Consider the following 7,104-nt stretch of genomic DNA (forward strand, 5'->3'; position numbering starts at 1 on the left):
TTATCTGATACATTGATTTACACTGAAATCCTGATTCTTTCATTTTCACTGGAACATTAAGAACTGTTATTTTAATTAAACATGAATTTACCCACAAACCAGGTCAGAACCAGAACCTGGTCAGCAGAACTTCTCCTGCCCTCAGAAACTCTGTGGTTCCACCTTAAAACTCTGTTAAGGTGGCAGCATGTTGACAGATCACCAGATCAAACAGACTCTGACCTCTGATCAGCCAATCACAGCAGAGGGAGGAGAACCTCTCAGTTCTGTGGTTCTGGTTCTGACAGCAGCTGGACTCCACCTGTAGGTAAGAACTTCATGATCATTGTTTTCATCAAGTCATCAAGTTTTTAGTTTATCAATATTGTTTTTATGTTTGGTTTCTTAATGAGTTTCAATGATTCTAAATATAACTTGAATTCATTGATAAATATTCTAACTTTTGGGGGAGTCTTCATATATTTATATTTATGTATATTAAATTTATCCAGACAGAGGATTATATTCTTCTGATTTATTTTCTAATACTATGGTAAATATGATCGTATTTATAGAGAATAGTGGTTGTTGTGTGGATATATTTCACTCTTTCCAAAATATTTGTGTTTGAGGACAAACGTAAAATAAATGTTGTTTGGTAACAATTTCCTTTTCACAGAATGTTCATTTGTTATCGTTTATATTAAAACGTAGTCGTAAAAGTTCTTTTGATGGATAGATATTATTTAGTATTTTAAAATGAGTTTCTTCAACTTTGGAAAAAATTGAAGTTTTAGATAAAAGGTTGTTAGTTTATTTACTATAACCTGATCATATTTATATGAAATATTATTTTATTAGGTTTTCCAGTTAAATATTTTCCTTCAAGGTTGTTCTTATTATTAGATTACTACATTTTTATCTGCTATTGGGATACTTTGTATTATTAATGATGGTAATTGTGGTGTTACAGTTTGATATAATATTTCACCTTTTATTAAATGAATATATTCAAAGGAATAGCTTTGATTACTTTTGCATGAACAGATTTTTGTGGAATAAAATGATATTTTTGCTCATAGGTGAGAAAATGACCTTCATCATCCAACATGTGAAGTACAGACCAAATATTCTTTCATACGTTCACTGAGAAAAAGTGATTTGTTCCCATGTAATATATATCTATTGTTCCAGAGTGACAGACTGTGGGGAAAATTATGAACATAAATTATTTTCCAATAGAGCAGAATTTGTTTATGGAAGTTTGATAGTTTAACTGGTGATTTGTTTACATTGAAATCTGCTTTGAAGAGAAATGTTATTAAAAATGTATCGAGGGACACAGAACCAAAATGAATGAGTGTCTTTGATCCAGTTCAACTTTAACATGGGATTAAGACAGTCAAAGTGAATTACATTTAATCCTCAATGTTTTGAACCATAAAAGATTTGTTTATATAATGTGGTTTATATGAAATTAAAGTTTATTTAATTGATTGTTTTAATTAACTTTTTATGAATATCAGTTGAGTAAGCTGAGTAAATGCATCTTGATAGACATTCCATTTTAGTTAAATAAATTCGTCCAAATTTTGATAAATCTTCTGTATCCAGGAGTTTAGTTTAGATTTACATTCCTCGAGTTTTGATTCTATATTTAAAACCTGATCCTTTGATTTTGATCTTTAGAGAGCTGAATTCCTAAAAACTTTATTTCAGATTTAATGGGGATATTATCAATTTCTGTTAAAGTAGTTTCCTGAATAGTAAATAATTCACATTTATTTAAATCTAATCTCAACCCTGATGCATTGGAGAATTTTTTAACTTCTTTAATCGTCGCAGCAATTTGTTCTTTATCCTTTAAAAACAGTTGTGTCATCAGCCAGTATGACGAGCTCTGTGCCGAACACAGTCAGTTTTTTATAGAATTACAGTTTTTTTAAGGATGGCTAACATCTCTGTGGCAATTATAAATCAAAGTGGTGAAATGGGATATCCTTGAGGAATGCCCATGTTAATGTCAAAAGTTGGTGTGGAACCACTGGGTAACATCAACAACTATTGATACTTTATATAGACCTGAGATGAAATTCCTAAAAAAAATAAATATTGAGGTGTAGATAATATAAAATGGTGTCTATTGAATCGAAAGCGCCCTGTGACAGACTGGAGACCTGTCCAGGGTGTACCCCGCCTTCGCCCATCAGTAGCCGGGATAGGCTCCGGCACCCCGCGACCCCGAAAGGGATGAAGCGGTCAAGAAAATGGATGGATGGATGAATGGGTGGATGAATGGATGGATGGATGGATGGATGGATGGATGAATGGATGAATCGAAAGCTTTATAAAAATCTAGGAAAAGAATAAACCCATTGTCCTTATTCAATAATATCCATCACTAATCTTATGTTATCATGGATTGATCTTCCTTTCATGAAGCCTGATTGAGTTTGATATTATATCTGAAAGTCCTGCCTGCAGTCGAGCTGAAAATATGTTCAAAGTTTATAGTCAGAACTTTTGAGAGTTATGGGACGACAGTTTTCCATCATTCCAGGATCTTTCCCTGGTTTGGAATTAAAACAATCGCTCCATGTCTCATAGTCGGTGGAAGTAGACAAGATTCAAAGATTTCTTTAAAACTATCAAGATTAAACTTGTTAAGTCATCCCAAAAATGTTTCTAGAAGTCTCCTGTGAGACCGTCTGATCCTCGTGGTTTATTAGGAGATAAGCGGTTGACTGCAGCATTAAGTTCACTCGTGATAATTAGGCATAAAAGTGTCATTTATTTTGGAATATTTCTTGACATATCCTCTACAAACATAGTGATCCTCCTTGGAAGATTTTGAAGTATAAAGCTCAATTGATCAATCTTTGCAGAAATTTGGTTTCATCTGTGATTTCTGAGTTGTCGACAATAAGAGAGTTAAAAGTGTTTTTTTCTCGTCTCTTTTTTCCAAATTACAAAAATAAGAAGAGTCCTTTTGTCTTCTATCCATTTAGCTCTGGATCTTACAAAGGCTCCAAGAGCTTTTTGAATATCCATGTTATCCAGTTGAGTTTGTAGATGAGATATTTCCTGTCTGTCTTCATCATTTAGATCAGGTTTACTACAATACCTAATCAATAACGTCACCATTTCCATTCTTGATTTTCTTTGTCTCTTTTCAGTTTCACTAAATGTGATGGTGAATTGACGGATTTTATATTTTAAAAATTCCTATTTTTCAGGATCTGAGCATTTTGGAGGATTTTTTCAGGAAATTACAGTTTATTATCTTTTTAATAAGAATTTTAATTTCCTCACAATAAATGTAACTTTTTAGCAGATGTATTCGCTCTCTTGGACAGTCCCGGCCAGATTCGTCTACTTTGTGTTTTTAAGAACTGAGTCTCACACAGAGATCCCACAAAAACTGAGGGTTTACTGTGAAAACACATACAGCACACAAAAAAATCACTGCTGGTCTCACATGCACAACCTGCACAATGCAGTTGAAGCATTGTGGGTAATGTAGTCAGGAGTCTGACGGACTGATCTGTGCTTCAACTGCTTATGAATTAGTTAAATAAAGTTTAACTTACATGACTGATTGGTTTTTCTTCATGTGCTGTATAGTCTGAAACATAAACCAGTTCACATCTCGATGTTTGTTGTTTATGTTCAGCATAAAACTAAATGAGTACAAATGAATCTTTCACAGCATCAGCATTCATTCACAGACCTGTTCCTAAAGATCAGATACTGTGGAGTTATTTTGAAGCCATAATACTTGAAGCACAAATAAAACATTTGAAAAAAATATTGGTGTTTGGAGAGAAAAAAGAAATAAGTCTTTTTGCTATTCTAAAATAAACTTAGTAATTTTCAGCTTCAAATGTTGTCTTTTAGATTTCAAAACTCAAAATTTCAATTTGAAAACTTTATTTTTCAGTTTTTAATCTTTTTTTCACTTTCAACTCTTTTTTTATGTTTTGGAATCTGAAAGTTTCAGTTTCAAAAACTGTGTGGGGCTTTGGGGCGGGTCTAATACAAAGGACCAATCAAAATGGATGAGGATGGTAACTTCAGTCCCGATGCCTTCACTGACTCTGATAATGTGGATAATTACGATCAGGAAATGTCTGTTTCGTCTGTCCTGTCATAGTCTGAAGTCTTCCATAGACGGGTGTAAATATCAGAGTTTATCGTGTATAAACCGCGCGTCCAAAACTGTTCTAGTCCGTTCAAAGCTCCATCTTGTTGTGTTAAATACAGGAGTAGAAAACGTTCTTATGTTTGCTTAAAATGGCTCTGTGTGAGTAGTGCTTATTAAGCCTTGTAACAAAGAGGCTGAGACGTTTGGATCCACGTGCAGACGGTTTAATTTCACTGAACAAGGGCAAGACATAGTCGGCGTCAAAGGGCAGGCAAGGGTCAAAAATCACTGAGGCAAGGCAGGAAAACGTAGAAACAGGCGTGGGTCAAAATCACAGAGACTAGGAAATTAGCTCAGACTGACTGTAAACAGGATCAAGACTTCACATGGAACTGTGGCCTGGAGTGAGTATATAAGCTGGTGAGTCTGATGATGATAATGAACAGCTATGCAAGGAGAAGGCTGGAGCAAAGGCTGATGGGAGTTGGAGTGAGGATGAGAAGCCGGTTAAAACCATAGACTGTAAAAAACAATGGACAGATCGAGCACTGAGGTCCCCCATTGGAAATGCATTACTTCCTCTCCTCGTGAAAGTAGGCCGCCGCTTTCACCGTCAATTCCTGAAACGGATACCGCCATTTGCAACCCATCTTCAGCGATTGGTCTGAGTCATAGCTGAGTCATGAATCTATAGGAAGTACTGTCACCAATCAGGAGTGAGTTTATTGTGAGTCTCCGCCTCTTTCCACGCCTCGACCACGAGACCGCGGATGTAAACACCTTCAATAACGGCGGCTCGGGAGAGTCGTACAAGTCATTGTTGAAGCCTTTGAGGGAGAACCATTCCAACATTTGATTCTGTCAGCGGTCCTTTGGGATTTACTTACATTTATTCCTTTTAGTCGAGATAAAAAGAGCATTTGGGTGAAGCTGCTGGAGAAATGCGCGTGTCCCTCGCGCGCCGCAGCTTTTCAGTTGTCATTCGCGGCCAGGTTACATTCTGATCAGATGCACGTGAGAAGCGCGTTCAGCTGTATTTAAAATAAATAACCATCCTAACAAGTGAACAGCTGGATCTTTTTCTGTTTGAAAATACGACCAGGTCCTTTAAGTTTGTCTCGAGCTCCTCAGACGGCTGCGTCTAATTCAGGCTGAAGCTGGATGTAACTCCACCCCAGGCATTCACAGACGCAAATGGTTCTCTTAACGGGTTTATTTGGTCTCTCCAAATCCACTGTGAAAACTGTACATACAAACATAAAATGAATACTTTTCCAATGAACATACAATATAAGCAGAAAGTTAAAACAAAGAAATAAATCACCTCGTTGGCTGCATGCCGAGATGGGAGTTTGTCTTAGTGTCCTTTCATCAACGCATGGTATCTTTCACGTACAAACCAGAGTCTCTCTTTTCTGTCTGTACAGCATTCGCGCTAACAACTTCCGGTCTTTTCAAAATAAAATTACCTTCAAAATAAACTTCTCATAACTTAACCAACATTAATTAAACAAAGACTTAAATGACTGTTACACTGGAGAAGATGAAACTTTGGTTGGTGATTTTATGGAGGAGCTGTACCATTCTGTATGATACACAACTTATAATTTATAAGCTACAACCAAAACAGGGAAATAAAGAAAAACGAACAAAAAACAATAAAGTCCAAACACATAACCTCAGAGTGAAATCTATTTCTACAGAGTAAATCCTCATCTAAAAATGTCGACAGCATGCTCCTCTTGTTGTTTTAAACTGCTGCATCGGTACATTCCATTGAGGAAAACAACAGTAGGACAATGATTGGTACATTGTTGAATTGTAAAGTAGGTGTTAAAAGGTCTTCACGGACCCATTGATGAAGTCTGCTCCCATTGGCTACCCGTCATCTGTCAATCAAACCCCCCAGACGGTCGACGTCAGACCCACAAACGCTTATTGAGCCATCTGATTGGTCAATTTATAACTCTAATAACTTGTGATAATGGAAAAAAATCTTTGAAAAAAATTAGGATTAGAAAAAAGAAGTTAATCAGAAAGCAGCAGAGGAAGAATGATTATTCTGACATATAAAATGACTGAGAAATAACTGTCTGTTTCTCAATGTAAGTCAATGGGACTTTGGCCTTTTTGGAACCCAGTGGTACTTCCTATATGGAACACGGAAGGAGGGGGGCTTGCTCTGTCCAGTTATTTTATATACAGTCTATGGTTAAAACTCAGGAGAAGGCTCCCTCTGGTGGTCTGCAGAGGACATGGCTGACTGAGTCCTGACATGCCTACAGAGCACTACATTAATTACATGGTGCTGGTGGTGCAGCCGTACTGTGTAGGTCTGCAAAACACATGGTGAAACTCATCTGGATGCGATGTCTGATTTTTATCTATTTATTTTTTTAGCATATAGTTAGATTTCAGTCATGTGCAGGACTGTTTAATAGTTGTTTTAAAGAAGTTGTTCATATCACAAAAAAAATGTTTTTTATGCATAATGAAATGTATTTAAAAATCAAGAACTCATCTTTGGGCACGTGACCCAATCAGCTATTAAAATACTGATCCAATACAAACATTTTGTTTTGTCGCAGTGTGCCAGTTTTCTAGCTGCAGCCTCACAGACTTCAGTGGAGCTCGTTCGATACGCCGGGAGAGACCCGAGTGGGAGCAGCTGCTCTGGTCCTGAACTGTCATCTTTTTCTGATTTTTGTTGAGACAATCATTTAAAAAGGTCCTCAGTTCCCCTCTCAGGTTAATGTGGGATGACCTTCAGACTCAGGTTATCTTCAGACTGAAGCAGCAGTCATCCAGACACCATCCCGAGTAAGATAGAAGTCCTGGTAACAAGAAAATATTTAAAATACTTCATTTTTTGTAGGTTTTTGTGGAACTCTTCTCAATAAATAAACCCACAGCCAGGCACGTGCAGAGGGGGGGGCGCTGGGTGCTCGGGCACCTACCCCTTGATGCCCAAAGTGCCCTTT

The 7,104-nt window shown here is 36.8% G+C and overlaps 1 protein-coding gene across 3 annotated transcripts in view; it reads left to right on the top strand.

Annotated features, from left to right (window-relative positions):
- Positions 1-238: 238 nt before the first annotated feature.
- LOC112139698 (transferrin receptor protein 2) overlaps positions 239-7,104 on the top strand; it is a 24,774-nt gene continuing 17,908 nt past the window's right edge. For all 3 annotated transcript variants that reach the window (XR_004947458.1, XR_004947459.1, XM_024262523.2), the window contains exon 1: positions 239-307. The gene's annotated coding sequence lies outside the window, so the exon portion shown is untranslated. The remainder of the gene's footprint in view (positions 308-7,104) is intronic.

The sequence above is a fragment of the Oryzias melastigma genome, unplaced genomic scaffold, assembly GCF_002922805.2.
Source record: "Oryzias melastigma strain HK-1 unplaced genomic scaffold, ASM292280v2 sc00342, whole genome shotgun sequence".
NCBI lineage: Eukaryota > Metazoa > Chordata > Actinopteri > Beloniformes > Adrianichthyidae > Oryzias > Oryzias melastigma.